This window comes from Calonectris borealis, chromosome 28 (genome assembly GCF_964195595.1).
Source record: "Calonectris borealis chromosome 28, bCalBor7.hap1.2, whole genome shotgun sequence".
NCBI lineage: Eukaryota > Metazoa > Chordata > Aves > Procellariiformes > Procellariidae > Calonectris > Calonectris borealis.
This window is the reverse complement of record NC_134339.1, coordinates 2,431,623-2,459,474: the sequence shown is the minus strand read 5'-3', so window position 1 is coordinate 2,459,474 and position 27,852 is coordinate 2,431,623. Positions and strand designations below refer to the sequence as shown.

The 27,852-nt window shown below is 47.2% G+C and overlaps 1 pseudogene; it reads left to right on the top strand.

Moving 5' to 3' along the window:
• The first annotated feature begins 44 nt into the window (after positions 1-44).
• On the top strand, positions 45-27,852 carry LOC142093689 (uncharacterized; annotated as a pseudogene).

The following is a 27,852-nucleotide window of genomic DNA, read 5'->3' as shown; positions in this document are numbered from 1 at the left end:
TGGGTGTGGAAAGGTCTGATACAGAGAAATCTGTTTTCCCAACAATGATGTTTGATTTCACCATCGTCCTCCTCAAAGTGGTGAGTGATGCTGGAGGACACGTGCATTGTCATATTTAGTAATATGGAGAAGACTTAGGTGTTCGTATGGTCATACCACTGGTATAATGCAAGTGTGCATGGGCAGATCAGTGAAGATCACCAGTGTACGTCAGCATGCGCTTACAGTCGCTGCCCGTAGCCGCTTGTGCTCTGAGCCATCTCAAGTATTGGGTGTGCAGAGCGTCCTCCCTGAACACCACATTAATTTCAAACCTGCCATTTCCACTCTGCAGTAAGGTGAAGGAATCCATCCATCTGTGGCCTGTTGTTTGCACGAGTGACAAGTCTGTGTCAGAACACCAGAAAAGCATGACATCCATACCCGTGAATGCTGTTGTGATGTGATGAAGCTAGAGGGGATCTTGGGTGTCCAGAGACAATCAGGAGACATGAAAGCAGACAGCTTCACCCTGTTCAATATGGTCTTCTTTAAACTATGTTTTTACTTCAGATTTGGGCTGCCAATAACTCATTCAAACAATGATCTAATGCCTATGTGAATGTTTGTAAAACCTCACTGCTCTGGCAGGTTGAGCGCTTGCCAAAAAGCAATCACATGTAATTAGGGAGAAGGAATTTGAATATACTGGCCTTTCAGTGCAGCATATTTTCCAGTTGTGTTTGTACCATTTTAACTATCTCATTAACTGGGGTTGTGCTCTGTGTTGGGGTATGTGTGACTTGCTCCTGTCTTCAAAGGAATCTTCTCTGGAGACAGCACTGCCAAAAACCTGTCTAAAAACTGCCTGGGATGTGGATATGAGATACCTATGCTGGACTGTTCCTGCAGTTGTGCCCAACGGCATCACTGGCTTGACTTTTGAGGGAAGTAAGTATATCAGGAACTCCTTATACCCTTCCCTGGGGCTGCCACAGTTCTCAGAGGGAATAATCAGAGACTACACTGTGATCAATTAATGGCCATACCCTTTCTGGGAAGAACTTTGTTCATGTCTGAAGGCAAGATGGAGTGAAATATTTTCAGTCAAGCAGGGTAATCAACATCACACACATACGACAGTTAGTAAGTGGTTCAACTAGTTTCCCTTGCATTCAGCACCGCACCTCGTTATCACTCCTTTTCCTTGGTCAATGACAGAATGAAGAGGAGAGAGCCTGGCACAGGCAGTGCCCCAAATGGTCCTTCAGGTTCTCAACTCTCTCCACCTTCAGTGTTTCCTGCTGTGCAGAAGGTTCCTGAGGAGGCTTTTCAAGGCATGTTGAGCCCTGAATGAGCACTGGGAGCATTTAAAAGCTCATGGCTTTTCAAGGGAACACCCAAGAACCCTTCCCCTGTGACATTGTTGTGTCCCTAGCATCCATTCCCTCATCCTACTGTGCAGGAGTTCTTTTCCCAGGAGAAGGGAGCAGCCACGCAGCTTGACAAGGCCCCTGTGGGACTGGCAAATAGAACTGTCACTGCTCACGTAAAGAGAAGTTCCCATCTCAGGGGGAAATTAGAGCCCGTCAGGGATCCCTGAGAAAAAGGAACAAGGTATCCTTTGCCCAGATGGGGTTAAAACTGCAGTCTTCATGCTCTCACCTTGCACCTGAGGCCCCAGAGGACATTTCCAAGCAAGCTGGGAATTTTGACATGGAAAGTTTGATGAGAAAACTGTCCTTGAAATTCCTCCAGCATCCTGGAAATTCCCTTCACTCCCTTGTCTAGTTCTGGAGAACTAGACCTGTTCTGCAATTCCCAGGGCGGTGTACAAGAGCTTCTGAAGACACCACCTTGGACACCACCTCTCTTGTAACTCGACAAGCACAGCAGGGATGCCTCAGATAGATAGGCTGCCTCAAAAGCAAGGGGAAGCTGAGCAGTCAGCATAAGCACAACCTGCCAGGCAAATCCTGCAGCATTGAAACAGCCTGTGGGACCGACTTGGGGAGGGATGCTACAGGCACAGGCTGCGGCTCCTATCCTCCTGCTCTGTACGTTGGTAGCGGGAGGCTGGTGCCTGCAGCAGAGAGGACAGCCAGGGTGGAACTGTTCCCTGGTTTGCGCTTGATCTGTTCATGCAGCAAGCCAGGATAGTGCAGCCAAAGGAGACTAGGTAGGACTAGCACTGCAGGACCTGCCACTACTGCCAGGTATAATAATCCCAAGGGACCCGGAAAGTGACGCTGCGGCTCATTTCAACACCTGAACTGGGATGTACCCTGCTCCTTACCTTTTCCTACTGGCAGTGTCCGTGGCTGCTCGTCCTGCACAGGATGCTGAGGCACCACCGCCGCCATGCACTGCACACAGGCGGGGAGCATGGGCTTGCAAGAGAGAGTTCTCTTGGGTGCCAGCATCCTTCAGGGTCGGTGTGGTGCTGAGTCCTTTGGTGGATCTACCTGGAGAGTCAAAGACATCTTTTAAAGCATTGGGCTTTCCAGGCCTAGGTAACCCAATCAGACAGGTAAACGTAAGCAATACCCAACTGTGAGGTTTCCCAGTTCGTGCTATCCATGGAGACAATGCTGATTTCGTGGATGATTCTTCTCTTGTGGCCCCGGGTGCCGAATTTCTTGTGAGATGTGAGTATGCTCAGAGCACTGCACAGATAGCATTCTTTTGTGCAATGAAATGATTTGCCTTTAGAATGGAGTGTCCGTGTCCTGCGTCCTAATGCAGAGCCTTCGTAGTCACATGCGCATGGCAGACACGCTCGTTCCCAAAGGGATTTATGGTCATCTCAGACATCCAAATACCCGAAATGCTGGGGTTCAGGACTCCCGTGCAGATAAATGACATGTAACAAAGGCTGCTCAGTGAAGGGGTGCAGCAAAAACTCTCTCCAGGATTTTCCTGTGCTCAGAGGGTGAACACTGACCTGTTTGCAGCTTCTCTAGTGTGGTGGGTTAACCTTGGCTGGCCTCAGGTGCCACTCCTCAGCGGGAAGAAAATAAGATGAAAAACTTGCGGGTCAAGATAAAGGCAGTTTAATAAGGAAAAGCAAAGGCCATGCACAGAAGCAAAGGAAACAAAAAAAACTTATTTTCTACTTCAGCAGGTGATGTCCAGCCCCTGCCTGGGAGGTTGGGCCTCAGTACGCATAGCAGTTGCTTCGGAAGACAAACACCTTAAATAATAAACCACTCCTCCTCCTTCTTTCTCTTAGCTTTTATTGCTGAGCATGACATCATATGGTATGGAATATCTCTTTGGTCAGTTGGGGTCAGCTGTCCTGGCCATGTCCCCTCCCGGCCTCCTGGCCCTTCGGGGAGGGTTGGAGAGACAGCCTTGATGCTGTGAGCAACCGCTCAGCAGTAGCCAAAACATCGGTGTGTTATCAACACCCTTCTAGCTGCAAAAGCGCAGCACTATGAGGGCTGCTATGGGGAAAGTTAACTCCATCCCAGCCAGACCCAATACATGTAGTCACTCAGCAAATTGGGCAGAAACCTGCTGTCCTGACTGCCCAAGCCATGCATAGTCTTGCCAGGTATTTAGCCACTGACGAGGAAGGGTGTGCTCGTTGTTCCTCTGTTGGCTCCTGCTGCCTGTCATCCGTTCTCACCAGTAATTCTACAGGTAAACTCCAAAACACCTGAAGGGTTGGTACAAAAGCATGGTTGGTAACTCAGCTCAGGTCAGGGGCACGCACAGGTCAAGTCCTGTGAGACCAGGACCTGTTATTTATGGGAGGAAATTTTTTCCTGAATGTGAGAGAGGAGAGGTGGATTCTGCTCTCCAGTGACCACTGCGGTTTGAAAGCCTAATTTCCAGCCAACAGTCATCACATAAACTTGTGCTGAAGAACCTGACCTAGTTTGGATAATTAGAGGTAATTGTCAGCTCTTTCCAAATGACAAAACCCTTAATCACCAGCAGATGCTTAGCCAGCCTCACAAAACAGGCTGGAAACCCATAATGGGTTGGGGAGTATTGCTGTCCCAGAGGCACCAAGTTTCAGGAATGGGCAGGAATCTTCCTTAGGGGTTTTTCCAATACACGGTCAGATGCTCGGACTGGGGCACCGGTTCAGGATCATGGACTGGGCATCTCTCCAGCAAATCTGTAAATACGCCATGAGTACATAGATGACTGAAGTATCGGGAAACAATTCAAGATGGAGCAACTTTGAAATGGGGAGCTGAAAGTTTGGGTTGCTGCATGGGTTCCTGTTCCAGATCCTTGAATCTAGACTCTCAGATCCCTAGGCTAGTCTGGGGTTTCCTAAAGCTTCTGGAGCCCCAGGCATGGAGGCTCTGACAGACGCCTGTGTGCTCTGTGGCAACAGATCCTTGGAGCTGTCTGCCAAGTGCACTTCTGGGAAGCTAAGAAGGCCCTGAATTTCAGTGGAAACCCCAGAAGATCTCTGGAGAACTGTGTTCTGCGAGCTGATTGCGGGAACCTTTGACTTGGAAGACTAGTATTTTCCAGTCCATTTTGTTGGAAGGGGGTGGACTCCCAAGTCCTGGTGGCAGCGAGGCAGAGCTGAGGGGCAGCCGGGAAGGGAAAATGCAAGACTGGAGGAAGCTGGGAACTACTCCCAGTTCTGTCTGTGCATCTCACCTGTCCGTGAATCAACCGCCTTACGAACCATGCCACCCTCTTCCCTGCAGGCAGTTGTTATCTCAGCATGGGAGGAGAGACTGCTGAAATAAGAGGGTCCTTGGAGAGCTGACTTTAAAAAAGGACTCTGTCTGCAACATCTTCCCTGCTCTGGCTTGAGCTGCAAAGAGCCAACCCTCTACTCTCCTGCCTCATCCACTCTCCAGAGGAAAATACTTCTGAGCCCCATGATCCTGCCTTGGTGTATCCCCAGGCCATCTCTCTCCCCCAAGAATGTCTCCCCGACTCCTGCTGCTTCTTCCCTGCGACATGCAACAGGTCACAGGCTGTGTGTTTCCATCCTTGTCACTCGGGGAACTCAGAGCGATGTTGCACTCTATGGCTTTCTTAACCTCTTTAAGCCCTAGCTTATTCTTCCAGGGCTTAGTTTTTGTGGCACGTAGAGATAGTAGTGGCACTACCTCCGTCTTTCAGAGCATGAGCTAATTGAGTCTAATGTGAGTGTGTGACGTTGGCTACACTCGCACAAAGCTACACCGAGCTGCCTCAGGGTACACTATAATTTATTTGCAAATTTATTTGCAAGTAGGCAAAGCCCTGAAGAAAGGAGACAGTATCTGATGGGGGTAAGAATACTGATGGGAAGAGAAGGGTACCTGGCATATATCCCACTCCAGATATCCCAGACTTAGCTGGGATATCCCAGTCTTAGCTGGCACCTGGGTGTGTATAGACAGTCTGTAAAATAGAAATGGGCACCTCTGGAAGGCTCTGAATCCACCAGAGAATTAATCTGGATTGCTAGTTCCTTTATGTGGACTGCAAGTTGTGACTAGGTGAGAACTGACTTATAGTTATGTGAAATTTAGGAAAAGGAATACTCCAAGATGATGTGAAGCGGACTGGCTGAGGGGAAATGAAGGGTTTGCTGGTATGATGCTACCAGGCAGTGCTAAAACAGAATAGATGGACAGCGAGCAAGCCAGAGCATTTGCAATACTCCAGGAACCAGGGCTCCCAGGGGTGTTTTGCCTTCTGTACAATCAGATGGCGAAAAGTATAGCAAAGGTGGGAAACCCCTGGAAGTGGTCAGAGCAAGGAGTTGTCCTTCTACCCAAGTAGAGAGCTGTGACAGATGTACTTTCCGTAGAGGGTGCTGTAATGAAGCATTAAGATCGCTCTGAAGTGACTCTCGGCACATTTGGTGCATTTTATAGCACACTAGTATTCATCTATTCCTGCAGTGGGACTAATAATCAAGGATCCTGACTCTAAACCAACGACTCCCTTGGGAACGTGTCTGGGACAAGACTTATTCTGGGGTCTTTGAAGCGGGCAGTAATGTGGAAACAGTGACACCAAGTGCAGTTCGCATGAACTAGGGGGTCTCCCATATGGGCATGGGTGTGGAGCTCGTCAGCCAAAAAAGGGTGAAAAATGAATCATAACACCTTTGGGGAGAGGTCAGTCTTCCCATGATGTGTTTGTTTAGGGCTCGGCTGTTGCTGCAATACTGCTGCTGCTGCAGGAAGAAAAAGCCCAGAGCAGCGGCACAGTATGTGGTGATCAGAGCTCATAAAAGGAGAGGTGGAGGGGATGAAGAAGTCTCCTCCAGTCACACAAAGAAGGACAGCAGAGAGGCACTTTCCACAGTTCTGCAAGGACATTCATAGGCAGCAACTTGCAGACTGGGGAGGTCGCAGCTCTCCTAAACCCTTTTGTACATGTTGCCTTCCCCAGATCTGGCTGATAGTGTGGCAAAATCCTGCTCTGTCCCACGGGGTCTGGAGATGACAGCGAGAGCCAGATGCTGTATAGCCACGAGTCTTTCCTAGGGCAGTGCCTACAGCCCCCTTGTCACTGCTGATGCCTTCCCAGGTCTAGTGAGCCTCGGCCAAGTGCTTTGCTCCATCCCATCCATGCTCACTCCTAGACGCCGGCTTTCCCATGTCCTGGTTCTTGCACTGCCCATTCAGACTGCCTCCTCTGCACCTCCAAATCGCTTGGGAGAGGGTTGGCTTCTCCCTAAGGTGCAGAGAGCTGGTAGGTGAGAAGGACAACACCCAGGCAGGGTCCGCACCCACCAGGGCGCAGAAGGAGATGGTTGCCAGAGTTCAGACCACCAGCGACAGAACTGGAGACAGGCTCACCTTGGACGTAAGTCAGGCAGGACGGAGCTGAAATGGAGCTCCTGGCCCAGGGGCCCCAGGTGAGGCTGGCTGGGGGCCATGAAGTCCTGTTAGTGCTCTCAAGACCCTGACAGAAATGCATCGGTCACACAAACTGGATGTGGCCTTAAGCAAAGGCCATTTCTCCGCTGCTGGCTCCTGCCAGATCTTCCCAGCCCTGACTCAGGGCCTCATATACCCTTTAAGATCTGCTTTTCATGTGTCTCTCCCCAAAGAAGGGCTGGGACAATGCCAGACTCCAAACCGTTCTGACCAGTTACCCAGTGCTGGCAGGTTACTTTTGCTGGAACAAACTCCATCTATTGCCTCTTTACAATGCTTCTAGTCCAGACATCCTCCTCTGCTCTTACTGCCAGCATTGTAATGAAAAATGGCTCTTCTATTATGTCTGCTTCCATTTGAATCCCTCTAGGAAAGATCTCATGTTCTCCAGCTCTTTGCTGCTGAAATTAGCACTGGCATCCTGCAGGATTTCAGGGCTTGACTCCCACATCTAGCAGTGGGAAGAGTTACTGAGACTGCAGAGACAAGATGTATTTGAGAGCCAAGTGTCCAAAAGTACATGCTTAATAATAACACGGTGAAAAGGAGGTGCTCCGGGAAGGCAACGAAACGATCCTGCTAAGGATGAAAAAAAAATAGGTGTTCTTGGGGGTTCGCACAATCCAGAAAGGGTTAAGCTGTGGCACAGCATTTGGGACAGCTGCAGAATGCAGGAGTGGGCACTGGGATTGGAACCAGAATGACAGTTTTAGGTCACTCACAAAGCTTTCTAATTACGCTTTTTTGGAAAAAAAAAATGGTGTGTTTTATTCTGTAAGTGCTGAACATTCCACAATTGCTGTGTTTAATAAATACAGCGGGGGCTCCTAGGAGACTGAATGGGGCTGAATGAATGAAGTATGTGAGACATCTGAAACCTATTAGTTGGAGCAAACTGTTAGAGAGGCAGGAATTCTTCTCTTTTTAAAAATATTTATACATTTTGCTTTAATGTCAGGCCAACATCTTATTTGGGGTTATGTTCCAGTGGAAGGAAAGGTGTGTCGGGGGGAAATGCAGGGGGAGGGGAGGTACATTTTTGGTTCAGTCCCAAAAGGAGCAGAAGGGCTGTGTGGCTTTAGTCACATACTTTCCTTTCTGTATTGAACCCAGCACATGGAAACATAGGGTGACATTGCCCCAGCCTCGATGGGGGATCAATGTCTTGGGACTCAGTGCATTCTGGTGTGCATTTTGGGTAGTAGACTGGGCTTATCAGACCTGGAGCCCCTTGCCTGGGGCACCGGGAGAACTCTGCAGCATTCACAAGATTAGGTTTATGGATGCCGTGAGACTTAGCTTGTTTAATCTGGTTTTGATATTTAGAGAGGAATTAGTGTGCACAGCCAGAGTCTTCTCCAACACATGGACAGCTCCATGAAGTCAGACTGGTGTCCAGCACCAGCAAGAATGACGCCACATCCCTTCCTGCTCTGTTCATCGCTCCCTGACGCAAGGTTTCCACCCAGGCTTTTCCTTCTAGTGCAGAAATTAGCTCATCTACTTATTAAAAGGCAGAAAAATAGGGAAGATGGATGGGAAGAACACAGAATGTTCCACCAGAGAATAAGCAGAGCTAACAGCTCTTCAGGACCCACTTCACCTGCACAGATGTCTCTGGAAAGGGGTTCAGCAGAGAAATAGTTGACAACACCCAGCTTCAGCCTGGACATACTTTGAGCTGAACCTTCCCTTCTCTAGTGGCAGCCTCAATCGCTTAGAGGCCAAAGAGACCTTTGAGAAGCAGTGGAAAGGGGCAAGGACCCCACTCAGCTCCCGCATGCTGTTCAACCCAGGGTGTGCCGCACACAGCCACGGGCAGAAGAAGGGAGCCCAGCAAGGTGGCAGACTTCCTTGACTTTTTGAGGGTGTGGCGGCAGGACTGGCTGTGGTCCTCTAATGTGGCCATGTGTGTCAGCTCAGTCCAGCAAGGTCCAAATATGGGTGCCCTGGCCTCAGACCTGGGCTTTGTCTACTCTAATGTTCCTGTTTATGGTCCACTCTTTCTTCACCGCCTGCCACTTCATTGATCTCTCCTCCATTCCCAGCTTCTTTCTCCTCTTCTAAGATGTCTACAAACAGTGAAATGCACGCAGAGCCCGAGGAGACCTGAGGAAGGTAGGGGTCTTCTCTTGCATACCATCACCCATCTTCCAAAGAGAGCTGGAAGCCCTGTAAGACCACACAGTATGACTGTCCCCACACACAGGAGCTCTGAGCCTTCAGCATGAAGGAATGACTGCCCTTACAGCCAAGATTTGGCTGTCCACAAGCCCTGCAGGTCTGTGTGAGTTCCTAGCTCCCAGTGAGCTGTGTCCTCCTCCAACTTGCAGTTTGGGCTGGGATCTGGGGCGATCTTGTAGTTAGTGAGACATCTGTTCCTCACAGAGCCCCTTCTAGAGTTCTCAAGGGGCCAGGTTTTTTAGATTTGCCTTCTGTGATCAGGTCTGGGAGGATAGGAGATGTGGGGATGTGAGTGCTCAGGAGTCAGCTAGGGAGAGACGGGAGTGGATGTTGCCAGGACATCTCCAAATTTAGGCTGAATGTTTCCTGCTGGAGGTTGTGGCTGGGGACTGATACACCTAGATTGAACTTGCACAAATTGGTGGCAAGTCTCCCAACCTTTGGTGCTTCATTTTATGTTTCATGAACTGTTAATGATTTCCAAGACATGGAGTGACATTTGAGCTCATGTCTCCTTGTGCAGAAACTTTGGATCAAAGTTAATGATGGTGTCAGAAAGGTCCAGCTTATGCAGTATTTTCCAACCGATAAGGGATATGTAAATTATTCCTGCTTTTCTGTGATTCCTGGTGATCTTTATTCAGCCCAGTTTTATTGCATGCGGCACACATTCATGCTTAAATTCAACCCCTTCCTTTCAGGTTTCCTGAAACTAAAATGTAAATTTTTAAGAAACTCAGAAATTGCAAATGTCTTCTATTATCCTTCTAATCTTCCAAAACCTATTAGATCGTAGGATATCTCCCCACTGCATAGGAAACAGATGTTCTTCTTGCAGTGGGGACATGCAGGAGGCATCGTTAAATTTGTTTAGTTTAGAGTGTCTTGGAGATGTGATTGTTCTTTGTGGTTACAAGTTGCTGCAACCTTCTATATGTGAGCTGGATCTGCTGGAATTTAGAGTGGTGCCAGTAATGAATTTCTGTTGAGTTTCTTTTCGCCATTAGTAACCATCCCTTAGCCGAGACTTTGGAAAATAATTTCTGAGCAGTTTTTGATGGCATCCGTTAGTCAATTTAGAGGTGACTGCTCTGAAAACATGGGATGAGGCTGTTTCTCATTTTAGTAAGGAAGTAGTGTAACCTACAGATTCAGAGGGTCCATAATGGATTTAACTCTTTCTAGAGCTATAGTGGGTGAGGCACTGAGGAGACATCGTATTTCATCCTCCTGGTTGCACTTTCTCTGTGGCATCTATTCACCATCAGTAGGAGGATCTTGGTGGATTTCAGTGTGGTCATTTTTGTGTACCTGTAACTCTTGGTTTTTCAGATCTCTTTTTTTTTTTTTTTCTTCTTTTTACCAGGTTCAAACAAAGTTGTGCTTTCACTAAAGACACCAAGGGAAGTGCCAGTGCTATTTCCAAAATGTCTTTATTTCCCTCCAGATTGGAGGTTCAGAGTGAGCGTTCATCTGTGTATATGTGTGGGTGGTGATTGCGTTTCAGAATTTCCAAGACTGTTATAGCTTTTACTTTTTTTCCAAACAAGTTGGTCAAATATGAGTTCTCCCTCCTCAAAGACTTGGACTCCACTTGGAATAGAGGTCTCCATATATAAGAGAAGCTGAATAAAAGCTTCTCTCACTGGAGGAGATTATTTAAGGGCTAGACCAAAGCAGAACAACCTAAGAACAAACACAGAGAGGGGTTGCAGCGTTGGTTTATATGTTGGACAGATTTTCCACCCTGAATATGTGTTGATGGGAGTGCCAGTGACAAACGCTTTGGAAAAAGTGTTTTAAGTATGAGCCAAGAATTTCCTTCATCAGCCTTTTGCTAAGGTGTACAATATATCATGACCTTAGTCTTGCTCATACATATTTCTGAAGGTGTCTCATCCGAGCCTCTTGGGAGCACCATCTCCTCGTCCTGTAGGACTGTCTGGACACGTTACCCTGCAGCCTCCCACCCTGCAGCTGCCCTTTGAGCAGGGCGGGTGCTCTCTAGCTGGAAACAGGTCGTTAGGGGGTGAAGTGACCCATGAAACATGATGAAGATGAGCTGGAACCTAGATATTGAATGGAGCAGCCCTGTCAGGTGCGGAGCAATTGCTGAATTAAACTCTGTTTAATTAGAAGCAACTTGGAGCAGAGCTCTAGGTCAAGAAGGGCAATGGATAGAAGCATTGCCAGAGCTGCAGTCTAGGGACTGTGAAGGACGATAGCAGGAAATTTAAGCGATGGCTTGAACTTTAGACACAGTGACTGCTGGAGAACATTTAATAGAGTCATTAGAATTGATGCAAAGGAAACTCCAATAGACATTAAGGGTTCAAAAGAGTGGGCAGCACTCTGGTTTACATGATGGGTAACTCCAGTATAGTAGGAAAAGGGGTGTGACACCAAAACCATTAGTGACCCAAAGTCAATAGCAGATGGGTCATCCTGTGGCTGACAGTGCCAGACGAAGTACAACATTTGCAAATACGCAGGAATTCCAATGGCTTTATCACTTTGGGTTATGCAGGTGTGCACAGCATGGATCACAGGCAGGAGAAGTTTGGAAGAGTGACTTTTCATAAGAAAAATGCAACATCAGAAACTGCAGGACCATCAGCCTGAGAGCAAACCCAACACTTCTTAACTTTGCATTGTGATACCAGAACCAGTGATACTAGAAGTAAAAGAAAGGCCACAGTCAGAGATTAACCATGTGAAATCCAGCCTTATAGAGATGATCTTATCCCCATTCCCTAAATCATGTCACTTTAAAAATCTGTCCTGTTAAGAGGGTAGAAGTGCAACTGGACAGACTCAGTGTTTTAGAAATTCCAGGGTACGTGAAGAACCAAGCAGTGCTCATGGCTGGTTATCACATACAAAAAAAAATCCATCCTTGATGCTGGGTAGGCAGTGTTCAGCAGTAACTAAAACATCGGCGTGTTACCAACACTGTTTTAGTCACAAATTCAAAACATCAGTGAGCTACTATGAAGAAAATTAACTTTATCCCAGCCAAAACCAGTAGAAGTAGTCAATCAAAAGATGACCTTGAACTGAGGAAGAAGCAAGGCAACACTTCAGGCAGAAGAGAGGTGTTGCTCATGTTATCGCTTCTCCCAGACCTGACAGCTACTTTGTGCAGTGGCAGGACGTGGCCAGTTGGTGGTTTCTGGCAGTCCCGGCCACATGGCTAGTAGCTACTCTCAGGTTTATTTTCATAGGGATATTCCTGGTCAGTGGGCATGACTTACCCCGTTTTCCTGGACTCCAACTTCTCCCATTTCTCTGGCACGCCTCAGCTGTACTGAATGCAGCGGGGTTTTGTGTTTTTCTTGTGTTCTTAGTACCACCTCCATGGGTCAGCCTGAGTTTGTTTCCAGCCCTTCCTTCTAGGGAATAACTGAGTCTGTCAGCACGGTAGCTGGAATAGATAATTTGCATCAGAATAAATAGTCCAAAAGCTGGCATAAGCTTTGACCAGAAATGCAGCATTCTTGGGCTGTGAAAAACTTCTGCTCACTTGCTATGCAAATGGCAAATTCAGGCTCCCTTGCTGCTTAGTTTTGTCTGAACGCAGAGGCTAAATACCATGAGAATGGTTTGTTTTATTTCCAACTTGCCGGAAACCAGAGATTCCTGGGAGATGTCCAAGCCAGTTGCTAAACCCAACGGGATTTTGGTTGCTCTATCACATGTGAACTTGGAACTCTGGAGACCCTCTGATCCCTCCAGCAGTGTGATTGTCCCGACTCCCTCTCCTGGCATCACGCTGACCCATTCACAATTGCTCTGTGTTCGCTCTTTTAATTTCTTTCGTATCCATCTTACAGTAGCTAGATATTTCTCTAGTTTCTCTCCGAGGCTCTGAACCGTATCAAACGCTCTAATAAAGTGGAGGGATATGACTCCCAGTGCATTTTGTCTCTTCTAAGCTTTTACTCTGTGAATGAAGGCAATTAAACTGCTTTGTCAGGGTGGTTTTCATGGGCCCCTATTCCCTCACGTTCTTCTAAAGCCTCCTTTGCTTTGTTAAGGGTAGCTACAGTTGTCAGATTTTCTAGTATGCGCTGCTCCTGCCCAGGACTGCGGTTATCACTGGCTGGTAAATGTTCTTGTTGCCTTATAGGCAGGGTGGGCAGAGGTGCCTAGGGTTACCACTGGAAATATCCCATCAGGTGACTTAAGGAAAAAGAAGGAGACAGTGCAGCGGCTGAGTGTAAACTGCCTGCCAGAGCCTGCTCAGACGGAAGCTGAAATCCGATGCAGTAATGCAAGAGATGTAGAAGTGGCAAAGGAAGTGAGAGATTGACCCTATAATATTTTTTCAGCAGCTTTGGATAGATGCGACAAGTCCTTCTGCTCCCCAAACTGGCACAGAATGAATTTCCTACCTGCCCGTTTCCTACCACTGGAGCAGAGTCTACAAGTGTGTTGACAGAGCAACTGAAATGCAGAACACATCTCGATGTGTCAGGCTGTAATTTATATTTGTCATATTTCTCAAATTCCCAATATATGCAACAGGATGTGTTCTCCTTGTGTAAATTATTAAAGACAGGGTTATTTTAAATCGAAGTCACGATGGATCAGGAGCAGCCATCTCGATTGTGTGCGTGCACCACTGCAGAGTGTGCGTAGCGTAATTGCAAGGCGGCAATACCTGCGGCTGCTGCTCCTTGAGCCACAACAGGCTGTCCTCTGCCTGAGCTGTGAAGGGACTCGCTGTGCATCGCTTGCAAGCTGGTTTGCCATGTCGCAGTGGCCCTTTGGAAAAAAAGCAGGACCTCTGTGTTTCCTCCCTAGCACTGAGGGAGAAATGCTTCAACTAACGCCAGCAGATCCAAACGAGCGGAGTGGGGAAGTGGCCAAGAGCAGGGAAGCAGTCCTGGGCTCCAGCCTTCAGCCCAAGTGGAGCGCAGCCCTGAGCTCAACGCCGTGGCAGCTGTCCACATGGAACGTGATGGCTTTGGAGGACTGCACCTCTGCAATCCTCAGTTCCAGGAATGTTCTAGGAAGTGGGCAGAATCCTACTGATTTTGGTGAAAGCTGGAAAAGCCTGATTTCCCTTTGAGATTGCCTGCGGCTGCTCAGAATGCCAGTGTGGCACAGCAGCCCACGATGTTTGGATGATGTTTAGGGCTAGGAGACCCACTGCCCCCCATTTAACCTGCGTGCTTTCCTCTCTTTACCCCCTTCCCTCTCATTCAACCAAACCTCTTTCCCTGCAGACGGCAGAAAACAGGCTTTTCTAGTTAATACCAAAATAAACATAGTACTGTCCAACATGGGAGGGAAGGGAGAAGGGGGAGAGCATGGGGCTCGGTTGTAAAAGAAGCACAGTAGGAGAGGGTTGCATATCCCAGCCTAGCGAGTGCTGGAGGTGATGCAGCACAGTAAAACACCAAAGAAGTCAGCAGAGCTGGGACAGGACCCGAGTCCTTTTCTAGCTCCTACAGCCTTAGGAGCGTTTACTGAGGGATTTCTCTCCCTTTTTACTTGGGCAGACACACTATACGATCAGCGCTGAGAATCTGGGGTTTGTTCCAGGGCACTTCTTTTTAGTGATGGGGAAAACATAAGCAATTAGAGCAGATTCATTTCCCTACTTTCAAACAAGAAAATGTAACCGGAATAAAACAGGAAGCAGAAAAAGAGACTGGTGGGGGTGAAAGTTCTTGCAGAAGATGCATGCGGTGGAATGGCAGTGTGCAGAAATCTCCAAGAATATTCTGGGCATCTGAATATTCTCTCTGTGTTAGTCCAGGTTTCATCCACCCAAGATTAAAATCATGCTATTTTATTTGCTTTTTGCCTAATTTGATTCCTTTCCCGAAGCAATACATATACACAAAATAAATGGTTTGAAAAGTGGATTCAGCCTTTACTATGAAGAAGTAACCCATGGTCCTCTAAAAACCCTTGCCAGAGCTGATTCAGACAGTCCTGAAGCAGTGGGATTAGATCTAGTTTGAATTTTACTTCTTTCTTCCTGGTGAAGGCCCATGCTCATTCACTTCACCAAGCAGCTGGAATCCCAGGCGCACGGTAGGAGGCTGGCTGCTAAATAAGAAATGGCAAGGAGGGATATTCAGGAATCTGTAATCAGGCACATGCAAGGCTCTCTGCACCCTCTTCTGCTGTGCTGCTGGTGTGTCTGATCGCCTTTTTACCTTTGTAAAGCTACTGGCCCTCTGTCCCACAATCCTACTCCACTCAGTATAACCACTTTCTCTCTTTGGTCTTTATCTGCAAACTCTTGTCTAATCTCAACCCAGAAATGCAATATTTCATGCCCCAGTGTTAAAAGCAACAATAATTAATACAGCATTTCAGAGAACGTGACTTTTCTGGGATTCCAGCCCTCCAGCCATGGATGCTTTAGCCCTCAGACAGGATTCCTTATCCCTGGGATGTCTTCACAAATTGGCCTCCTGGCCCTGCCTAGAAGGAGGTCTGCCTGTTTACACTCTGCTGTAGACCAGGGCCTGTGCAGGCTGGATTGTATTTGGTGGGGCTTTTGAAGTGGAAACAATGCTGCTGTGATGGAGGAGGTTGGCAAACATAGGATGGCCAGACGCGTGGGAGGAAGAGGAGGAGGAAGAGGCCAGTCCCATGACTTTGTACCCAAGTAGCCATCCTGAACTTCAGCGTGCTGAGTTCCCTTCCCCCCGAAAAACCAGTCCATACATTTATGTCATCTAGAGTTCATATCCCGATAAAGCAAATGACCTGAAAATAGATGGCCTGGTCTCCCTGAGAGAAGCAACTATAAGATGTGTCTCCTCTTCTTTGGAGAAGAAGAGACTTGATCATCCTGAGCCTTGTGATCAAGGTTTAGTGGGACAAGCCAAGCAGGACTGTGTCTAGCTGCCTTGCTGGGGGCTCTGCACATTGCTTATCCAGCTCACTGAACTGGCCTCTGCCCATATTTCTGCCATCTTCCCTTTCCCAGCACTGTTTATCCAGGAGTGAACTCAGAGGAACCTGGTCCTAGCCCATGCCTGCCATAAGCTCTGGGACACCCGCAGAGGAGGAAGGTGTCGGGTGCTGTGTTGGAGGGGTGTGCTGAGCAGGAGAGCAGAACCACTCTCACACCTGGAGGCACCGAGTCCCCCATGCTGAACCTCAGGCAGGTTGAGTCCAGCCCACACATCTGGTCCTGCCTTGTGTCAGTTGGCCCTTCCAAAGAAGCCTTGCAGAGGCTGTTAATGAAGTAACATATGTTTGTATAAGGAGAAAAGTTTGTCTTTTCCCCGTTACTTTCCCCCACCCACTCTCACATTTGATCAAACGCTATTTCAGTGAGGCAGGTGCTCACAGAGATTTATGAGCTATATGGGCCTTTATGCTACACACGTCCACCTTCTTTTGTCTCGGCCGGGCGGACAAGGCTTTTCCCTGCACACCAAAGGCTGTCAGGAAATTGCTTGTGAGCACAAAGAAAGCATGAAGGACTTTGAAGAATCCAACTGTAGGGGCTGAAATTGTTTAAGAAGGAAGATTAGATAAAATATTTCAGAGCATATGGGGCTTCTTGACCACTCCATTGTTGCCCATTCCTGGCTGTCAGACCCTGAGCAATCCCAGAAGGAGTTAATAGAGACCTGGGCAGGAGCCAAGAGCTCTTGCCGGAAGCTTATCTTCCCCACCAAAATATCTGATGTCTGCGGCTACGGACATGGTATTGTCCTCATAAAACACAACAATAACAACAAAACAAGCACTGCTATTCACAGCTCAGTAACAAGCCATAAAAAAAAAAAGCACTGGAAATGTAAGAGTATTTATTAAAATAGAACCATGTGTTTCACATAGTCCCATCTTCATAAGCTTGTGCACATCACATTGATGTTTATGTTCTCCTCTGGTGTGTGAGGGGTTTTTTCCATGCCTGTTAGTGATTAGCCGGGGGGAGCCTGAATGAACTCATGTCTCCAATGAGTAGGACCAGGAAACCCTGCACACACTGGGTGATATGCAGCTGCAGGAAAGACAAACTTCCTGCAGAATGGCCTTGCTTGTGTCCCTGCAGAAATGGCCAAGGAAACACAAGAGACTGGGCTGAAAGGAAATGGGGGAAGAGGAGATTCCAGGGTGGAAAAGAGAGCAGAAAATTGTCCTCTGGCTCATTGCAGAAAGTGTGAATTCAAGCTCTGGATTGAGAATCTTCCCTGGAGATGTCCTCTAAGGCTCATGTGAATCTGGAGCTATCCTGTCCAGTATGGGTTCACCCAGGGAGGCACAGAGATGGCTTGGGCCACTAGCTGTGTATATTTATGGATTAAGCACATCACCCTCGCCTTCTGCTGGGACCCACAGGAGGGTCAGCAGGTCTCTGGGGTCTCCACCACCCATTAGGTGTCCAGAGGAGGGCAAAGCTGGTGACAGGGCTGGAAGGCAGCTGAGGACTCTGGGTTTGTCTCCTTTGGAGAAAAGGGGGCTAAGGGGCGACCCCATTGCTCTCTGCAACTTCCTGAGGAGGGGATGTGGAGAGGGAGGTGCTGAGCTCTTCTCCCTGGGATCCAGGGACAGGACGCGTGGGAATGGCTCAAAGCTACGTCAGGGAGGTTCAGACTTCAGCTTTTTGCTGAGGCCAGGTGTGATGGACCACGTAGGTGGCAGCTTTGGAAGTATCTCAGACCTCTGTGCTGAGATGCACACACATGGAATATTGTTTCTTAAATGAGGAAGCTGATCCTTGAAAAAACAGTGGAGCTCATTGTAAACTCTTCAGTAGCACAAGCAAAGAAGAATTTCTGGTCTTTAACAGAGGTTTTCAATCTGTCTGAAGCCACTGGGGCATTAGCACAAGATGTGGCCAACAGCGTTTATGGGTAACTTGCTGGTAATCTGCCCGTTCAGCTCCCTGCTCCGTACTGCTGTAGAGGAATGCTTATGAGCACTGGTAGGCTCCAGTGCGTGCTGGAGAGCACTTACTGAGCAAAAGCTGTGCTATCGTAGATACAACAGCAGCTTTGGTGAGTCTGGTCTTAGTCTTTTATTAAAAATACAGACATACCGAGAAAGTTTGGAGTACAGGTTTGGACAGGAATGTGCAGGGAAACAGTTCAGAGGAGGAAATGCAGGGGAAATGGGTATTCAGATACTTTTAGTTGAAATTGTCAATGCCATAGTTGTCATTTTGATGTGGCTGAACAGTCTGGGGAAGGACCAGGAAGCCGTCACACATTCAGGTGTGATGACATTTGCATGGTGATACAGCTTCACAGAACCAAAGGCCAGAAGGGACATTAGATCATCTAGAGTGACCTCATATGTATCAGAGATGACTGAATTTCACCCATTTATCCTGGTACTGAGCCTAATCTCTCAATTTGACTAGTGCATTTCCTCCTGCAAGACATCCAGACCTGCTCCAGAGGCATCAAGGATTGGGGAATCCACGACTTCCTTGGCAGCTTGTTGCAATGGCAAATCATGATACTATTAAAAATGATTTCCTTATTTCTAATTTGTAATCATCCGACTTTGGCATCCAGCTGATTATGTTTTTCTCCCCAATGGTAAAGAACTCTTTTCTATCCCGCATTCTTCCCTTCCCCCAGTGATATTCATGCATGGCAACCAATTTATCCCTCAGACTTCCTTTTGTTTTGATAAACCAAGTAGATCAGCCTTCCCAGCCGTGCGGCCAGGGACTTTCTTCAGGCCTTTGATCAGTTTTGTAGCTCTGTTTTACAGCCGCTCTGGCTCAGCTCACTCCCTTTGATGGCCCTGTCCTTATCCTTGTTGAAAACTCGTCCAATTTGGGGTCTGCAAATGTACTTGCAGTACTTTTACATTTATTTCTGTGCCTCTGATGAAAGCATGAAAGGTCACAGGGCCATAAATGTTATTGCATGCTCACGGTCCGTATCGATACTGTCTTAACTCTTAACCTGTTGAGTACACACCCTACCAAGGCCATTCGTGCAGTATCTGCTCTGGCAGCGTCTTCCCTGTTACACCCACACTGTCCCTTAATCAAACTTGTTTATGAAACCTTACCAGTGCAGCAAGCTTCAGCTGTATTGACTGATATTAACTGAACCACTGGCCTTTAACTTGTCATTAAATTACTCTCACAGATTTTTAATATAGACAGTTTAGGGAGCCACACAGGCCATACAGTTAAGCCTGTGTTATTCAGGAAGTCAAATTTGATTGCCATTCTGTTCCTTCAGGCTTTTAATTCCCCGTCTCCATGAAAGTCTTGAACATGTACCAAAAATAAAGACTCGTGGGAGTGGTGTCAGCGCACACCAGCACCTTTCCTGGCAGAGTTCCTGGTCCCTCCACCAGCTGCACCAGCCCTCCGAGGCCAATGTCCACCGCCTGCACCGTGTCAGACGTCAGCCATGAGCTGCCTTTTTCAAGTGAATAAGTCATGTAGGTGTTGGCGCTGAGGAAAATTTGCTTCTACTGTTAGTTCACAGCTGGCACCAGGCAGAGAGAGCTGAGAAGAAAGAGGGTGTTTTGCACCTCCCAGGGAAGGCAAAGAAGTAAGAGCTAAACTATTAGCTCGAATCTATATATGTTAAAAGGAAACAGATTTGCTGCTGGCTCTTGGTTTATTCTCTCATTACACTGAACTGGAAAAGAGACCCTGCAGGCGACGGACTAAAGACATTCAGGTTACTATGGCCAAACAATGACATCAGCTGATAGACTAACTCATAACAGAGGGTGATGGTGACTCGCACATGACCCTGACAAGCAAAGTCAAAGTTAATGAGCCAAAAGAATAGAAAGGAAAATCTATTTCCCCAGACCTTGAAATATTAATAATATTTGCAAGAGGACAAAATAATGATGCAACTCCCAAGAAACACAGAATGATCTTCTGCCAGACAGCCCAAGACACAAAGACGTCTGCTGTGTGTGTTTCTTATGAGGATGCTAAAGGCTGCACTGATCTCATGATTTAAGGCAGGAATCCTGCGTCTTGTGCTGCTAGCCGTTTGTAAGTGGCCGTTGTAACTGAGTGATTGGTGGACACAAATTTGTTCTCATCGCTTTTGGTCTTTCTGTGTTTTTCAGTAATTCATTTCAAATGTATCCTGAAGATTTTGGATTCTTCTTAGACAACAGGGTTAGACGAGTAACCAGAGACCCTTGCATGGGGCTGACCATTGGGCTGTGATAGTCCAAGCTGATAAACTGCTAGTACCCAGGTTTGGAGCAAGCCAGTGAAGAGTCTTCCAGCCAAATACCATGCACTCTTCAGGGGATAAATGAGGTCATGATCCAGTTTAGATGTCACTGCCTTGTTCTGGGGCAGGAAAAGAGTTTAAGGACTGGACATGATCCATGATGTGATAGTTGTTTTCAGGGCAGGAGAACAGTCCCTGTTATACTAATTTGAGTGGAGCTGCTTCCCCCTTCTTTTGGTATAACATGACTTGTGGGTGGCAGAACTGGGCTTTGCTCAAGCATTTAAAGTACTGAGAATACCGGGCTGAATTTGCTGCTTGGGATGGTTTGTTGTCTGTGGCACTGGACTGCAGCTACGCGATGGTAAGACTGTTCCAGCACACGCTGTACTGTTCCAGCTCCAATGTTGCCTGTGTGGTCTGGCAATGTTCGCAATACAGATGCAGTTTTGAGCAGCACCTTCTGTGGAGGCAAATCTTGGGACAAGAAGTGAAGAAAAGAATGCCCAGGCAGTATGAAACCTGAGAGAAGTTTGCATTTACCAACTGATTCTGCACAGGCAGACAAATCAAAATCTCTGGACATCCTTTGAACAGAACAAACCAACTGCTGTATTACAGATGACATGTCACTGGAGAAGAATTAAAGAGGATCCATCCAGGGCAATGCAGCTGTATGAAGCAATGCCTGCCGCCTCAGCCAGCGATGAACAAACTGATTGGGATATCACAGAAGCATAGACTCATAGAATGGTTTAGGTTGGAAGGGACCTTTAAAGGCCATCTAGTCCAACCCCTCTGCCATGGGCAGGGACATCTTCAACCAGATCAGGTTGCTCAGAGCCCCGTCCAGCCTGACCTTGAATGCTTCCAGGGATGGGGCATCCACCACCTCTCTGGGCAACCTGTGCCAGGGTTTCACCATCCTCATCGTAACAAATTTCTTCCTTCTATCTAGTCTAAATCTACCCTCTTTTAGTTTAAAACCATCCCCCCTTGTCCTATTGCAGCAGGCCGTACTATATAAACCCAGTGGGCACTTCAGTGCAGGGCTCCACCGGAATGAATATACCGTGCTTCTCAGCAGCGCTAACTTGTCCAGCAACCTTTCCAACAGGTCCTTTGGATGCGGCCACACAATTTTTGGAAGTAGAGTACTCGACAGAAGCCACGCCACGCCACTTAGCCTTGGGACCAAAGAGTAGTGCCTAGTCTATTTAGTTGCAAATATGGACATGGCCTCTGAGAACTTACATACAGCTTCCAGTTGCAAGAAATAACTGACATAAATTTCACATGGAAACTTCTGGACTAGTCCTTCTCCACATAAAGTAAAATGCACTGCAGTTGAATTCAATCACTGAAATGCCGTGCAAAACTTGGCCACTGCCCTTCTGCTCTCCTACATTTCCTCACTAGGCATTTAAACCTGCTCCCATCAAACCGGTGGAGGGTAACCCAGCCATACTTCCACTTTGATGTGTCTCTTGATTTTCTAATTATTCAGGAAGGTTATGGAAGGGCCTGTCTCTTGTATTCTTCGCTGTAAGCTGCTGAGATGCTATGATAGCTCAGCTGGTGAAAACAAAAGGTCACCTAGCAAAACCAGAGATGATCCCATTCCGCTGTACATTGTTAGATGAAGTTTTTGGACTAAATATTTGATAGTTCAGGATGAGTCTTTCCTTGCGCTTTTTCAAAGAATAGGCTCACACATTTAGTGCTTGTCTGCAGTGCTTTTCACTGCCCCATGTAGTATGCAAAAATACTTTAATCTGACCTTAAAATACAGCCAGCTCTGAAGCAGAAGACTGCAGTTATTTGACAGCATGTATCATTGCTTTCAGTTTTAGAAGTAGAGGCAGAAAGAAGTGCTTGGGAAAAAAGCAGGTGCTCATAGCAAAGCTGGATTGCGGTTAGGCCACTCAGTATGATTGGTCAACATTATTTATGCTGCTGAAAACTGAAAATTCTCCGATTTGGGTACAGGAGAACACTCTTAACGTGTTTTGACAGTCTTGGTGGTATGTGGGAGCCTGGTGGCCATATGTGCAATAGTAGTTTACAAGTATGGTTTTATTTGGTTTGCCATGGTCAGGGAGCTGAAATCTCTGGTATAAATAATTTACTCAGAGATGGGAAGACTTGAGTGAAAACACACAGGATTTTCCATCTTCTGTGTTAGAACTGGGCAGGACTGAAGACAAGCCAAGACAGAACATAGGCACACAGGGACTCCTCCACATGTGAAGACGTAGGAAGCACCAAGTAAAACTTTCACAGGACATCCACATCTCTACCCATGCATTCATCTAGTGTGCATCCCTCTGCAGACATAGAGCTCCAAAAATTGTTTCTTTAAAACTCTCTGCTTTGAGTAGAACTTGTGCAGAGTTCAAGAAGGCATCATGTGAAAGAAAATTATTAAAAGGCATCCTGCCTTTGCTTGAGTGTGAGCAGAGGTCCCAAGAAAGAGTTAGTGTTACAGGGCGGGATCTATTCGAGGAAGAACAATGCTGCTTTAACACAGTGTTCTGCATAACTGCAAAACTGAATAAACATAAGTATACTGTGCTTCATATTTGCTTTTAAAGCCCTTTACAGACCTCGGCTTGCTAGTCAGCTGAAAGCGCTAGTGCTGGGTCAGAGTGTTAGGACACCTTCTTTTCAGTGACATTTCCAGAATTTACCGGGTTGAGATGGGTTGAAAATGTCTGCATTTGAAACACCCATTGCCAGTCCAAAGAAGGACAGTGGGAGCATCCCTCATGGCTCGTAATTCACATTGCACGGTTCATACTCTGCTCCTGCTTTTGGGAGTCCCGAAGAACTGCTTGTTTGAACGGTGCGGTACCAAACATAGACAGGTTTTGAAGAACAAAACTTCAGAGCTCAATGGTCTCAACCAACCTGAATTGTTTTGTCTACTGAGAAAGGAAAACAAAATGTAATATAACATAACATCATGCATTGGCAGAGAACACAACAGATGACCTCACAGGTCTTTTCCATCTGAAAAAAAAAATCATACACAGGACAGCTTTTATTCTCCAAATAAATAGTTAATTAACCCAGCTGCTTTCACCTTTACGTAATGGGATGCTTGTTATTTGCCTCTCTGCAATCCATGAGGAGGTGAGTTCAGTCTCGAAGTGGGGTGGACAATGTGTGAGGAGGCACCTCATTTGGGAAACTGATGGTGCCTTGAAAGCCAGTGGGGAGAGGAGCATGCACTGGAGACTTTCTGAATCTGTGGTTATCTCTGCTTCACTCTTGCTCAATACCGAGATGTCTGTGAGGCACCCTCCAGCAGGTGCCTTCAGGACTGCAGACTGGTGAGAACTGCCCCATACCACGAAGGTCCTGAAATATCTAAAATCCTGCCTCTCCCACATGGGTGCTGATCATGACAGGGATGTCAGAAGAGTCTCCACCCTATAGCACAGGTCAGCATAACAGAGTGGTGGACTGGACCCCGGTCCAGCTCACAGAGCAGTTTTATCCAGACCCCAAGAACCCTGACAGGACACATAGTTTGGTCAAGACTTCTCATTTACTCCTTCTCCCAAAACCACCAGTGGCTCTTCAGCCTTTGGTCACCAGTTTATCTCCCAAGCTACCCCTCCTGCTTAAATACCCAGCAGCTTTTTCACATGGAGGGTCCATTATGTCTTGTTTTTCCATAATGTTTCCACGTTCACCTTCCTGCTTGAATTAATTAGATATAAAACCCGCTCATCTGCTTTTGAAAGCAAGGACTCTTGCACACAAGAAACAAGGTTTTTGCCAACATTCTTGCTTATTTTTCTCATTTTTCCTTCATCACTGAGCCCTTCTCAGCTGAGGGCTATGGGAAGAAGCCAGGTATCCTCTCTCATATGATATCATATATCAGGAGTAATACTAGAATATCATTCTTGGCCATTATCTAGTTCTTCATCACACACTTTTACCCAGGTTTTGCTGGGTGATCTTTCAGACCCTTCAGTACTTCAGAGTCCACCCACACCAGGGAGTTGTTCTGCAAAATAGAACAAACGCATTCATTTTGATTCACTGCACATACATTTTTGATTAATTTTTATTGACCTAAAGTTTTACTTTAGGTCAACCTGAAATTTGCCCTTTGACCTGAAATGAAATAATGCATTCGGTTTCACATTATATTTTGTCAACCCTAAATAAGACAGCCAAAATTTGAGATGGAGCTGTCATTTTAATCTTAAAACCATAGGCTCATGTAGGTTGGAAGGGACCTCCAGACATGTCTAGTCAACCACCTGCCCAAAGCAAGTCCAGTTTGAGCACGTTGCCAGTCCATGTGGAGTGGGAGTTATCTCCAAGAATGGAGATTCTATCATCCCTCTGTGCCTCTTCACAGTGTTTGACCAGTCTTTGTGCAAAAAAGTTTTTATATGTAAGCAGAATTTCCCTTGCTCCAACTTGTGTCCATTGCATCTTGGCCTTTCAATGTGCACCTCTGAGAAAACCTGTCTCTGTCTTCTCTGTACCCTCCTGTTAGGTAGCTGTAGACAGTAACAAGATCCTCCTCCCTTTGCCTTCTCTTCTTCTCACTGAACAAACGCATTTTCCGCAGCCTCTCCTCATACATCATGTACTCCAACCCACTGACCATTCCGCTGGCCTCTGCTGGACGTACTCCAGTACACCAGTGTCTTCCTTGCACTGGGGAGCCAGAAACTGGAGACAATGCCCAGATGTGGTCTCACAAGTGCCGAATAGAGGGGGAATAATCACTGCCCATGACCTGCTGGCTGCACTCTTGCTGATACAGCCCAGGATGTGGTTGGTCTTTCAAAGATGATGGAGAGAAGCCTCGCAATGACTTCGGCCAGCGCCATCAGCACCTTCAGATGCATCCCATCTGGTCCCCTGTGTGTTTTTGTTTTGGGAAAAAAAAAAAGTCTAAGAAATATCAAAACTTGAAGTTCTCACTTTCCAAAAAAATAGATGTCCTTCTTTGTTTTGACTGAAAGAATTTGTGGATGGTTCCAGAACTTCAAACAATATATTTTTCAGAAAATTTACTTTCCACAGGAAAATTCTATACCCATCACCACTTCAGATCTGTTTGTGAACTTTATGAAGTTGTCCTTATTGTAATTTTAACTAATCTGTCCTTTGTTGCATGTTGTAAAAAGTCCAAGCAACCACCTTACAACTGAAAAGAGTTGTTGGTTCATTTCTTTGCTCTGTCTCCTTGCGCCAACTAACTGCTCTGGCCTGGATAGTGCATGAGCATGAACATGTTTTTTACTCATTTGTTTGCACTTAATGAAAAAAGAAGGACGTTCTCTCCCCTGAGGACTTACTCCAACCCGTGCTTTGCTCACGGCTGGGCTCAGAAGTGTGTGGATGTGCTTGAAAGGCAGGCGCAGAGCTCTGCCCGATCTTCGTCTTCAAGATAAGCTAGTTGTGGATTCCACCACGCTGATGCTTCTACGAAGTGAGTCATAGGAAGGGATATTACAGCTTTCCCTAAAGTTATCCTCTTGTTTTCACTTGAAATTAGTTCACATGGAATTTGCAGACTTTGAACCTTCCACTGGGGAAGTACGCTCATGTGGTGACTTGTGGATTGCTGTTGTCCTAAAGAAAATTCCAGCTTCTCTATCTGAAAATTGTTTTTAGGCTTTGCCTTGGCAGATCTAAGCAGTAAGTGGCTGGAAATCCTGCATACGGCATTGAGCAGAAGTTCCTGGGATCTGGGGAGTTGGTCCAGTGTTCTCCATCTGTTCCAGCACCGTTGCCAAGTTAAACTTCTGTGCTACAGATTGCACAAAGGGGAGAAAAGAGCTACAAATGAAAAAAAGGTTTGAAAATGGGGGACTTTGAATTTAACCAAGGGAAAAGAGAGTAACGTGGGCCTCTTTGGGGCTAGAGCAGACAGCTGTGTTGGGGAGACTTGACATCTGCCTGGAGATGACCACTCCATGGCTGTGAGGCTCCCCACCCCCATGGGCAAGGACTGGATGCAGACCCCAGCCCACCTGAGGGCAACAAGAAAGGTGTTTGTATCCCTGATTTGAATTTCACAGGAAATGGAGGGATCGCCTTACTTCTGGCAGGAGAAAGAGGCAATTTTCATTCTAAATAAGGCAGCTCCCATGTCAAAAGTTCCACAGTGAAATCCCACTGCACTCACTGCATGGCTTTTTATGAATAAAATCTTAATAAATGTCCAGTGCTTGATTTTTCGCAGCAGACTTGCCTGGCTTTGATCTACACTTGCCTGGGCTCAGCACGGCTGCTGCTGCCTGCCAAGCTAAAGAGAAAAAAAGTTACTTTCCTTAGATTTAAATAAAAGTGTGTTTTTTTAAACATCTTGGCTGTTGAGTTGTGTGTTATACATCATGCCTCGGCCCCATCCCTTCTCTCCCAATCCAGAGCGCACACTGAAACAATTTCCCTGTGGTTTCCCTCCTTGGTGGAGTCGAATTCCTAGAAAACAAAAGGAATGTTGCAACTGTGGTCACAAGCTCTAAGACTGCAAATCTTACACACAGGCGGGAGCCTTGGCTTGAGCAGGACACTGATAGCAGCTTATCATGAGCACGTACCTTTGATTTGATCCTTGCCGTTGGCTCCAGCGAAGCAGACGGGTCTGTCCGGTTCAGTACACATCCCAGTTCCCACAGGAACATAATGCCTCACACGTGTGTGCAAAATTAGGGAATATTTCTGCCTTGGGAAAGGCAGAAAGCAGTGAGGATCTGATTGCCTCTGTTGGCCCCTTGCCCCCATCCCTGAGGTCATCTCAGAGCTTCCCGTGGCTTCCAGTGGCAAACCCGTCAGGACCTGGATCTGACCCGGTCCTGTCTAAACGCCCCTGACTGAAACCCAAAGTCGCAGGATGGCCTACAGACCCTCATCCAAGTTAATCCACGTTGAACTCGGGCGAAGCTGACAGAGCCAAGAATGCATCTCGCTGGTGCTCGGGCAGAAGCTCGCAGCCCAGCTGGACCCAGCTTTCCTCCATCTGCCCCAAAAGGCTGGTTCAGGCAGGTTGGCCTCACACGGGGCGCTGGAGGAGAGGTGGACTGGTAATGAGAACCTCATTCCCACCAAAGAGGTAATGCTACTCTTTGGGCTTGTGCAAATAGGCCTCCAGAGCAGTGTGAGAGCAGTGTCAGCGCGTCCACCGCCCTGTGGCTCTGTTCCTCCGGGTGTCACAGGCTTCTGCCACAGCAAACCCCCTGTACTCGGCACTGGTGAGGCCGCACCTCGAATCCTGTGTTCAGTTCTGGGCCCCTCACGACAAGAAGGACATGGAGGTGCTGGAGCGTGTCCAGAGGAGGGCAACGAAGCTGGTGAAGGGCCTGGAGCACAAGTCTGATGGGGAGCGGCTGAGGGAACTGGGGGTGTTCAGCCTGGAGAAGAGGAGGCTGAGGGGAGACCTCATCGCTCTACAACTACCTGAAAGGAGGTTGTAGTGAGGTGGGGATCGGTCTCTTCTGCCAAGTAACAGCGACAGGACGAGAGGAAATGGCCTCAAGTTGCACCAAGGGAGGTTTAGATTGGACATGAGGAGAAATTTCTTTACTGAAAGAGTGGTCAGGCCTTGGAACAGGCTGCCCAGGGACGTCGTTGAGTCACCATCCCTGGAAGTATTTAAAAGACGTGTAGATGAGGCGCTTAGGGACATGGTGTAG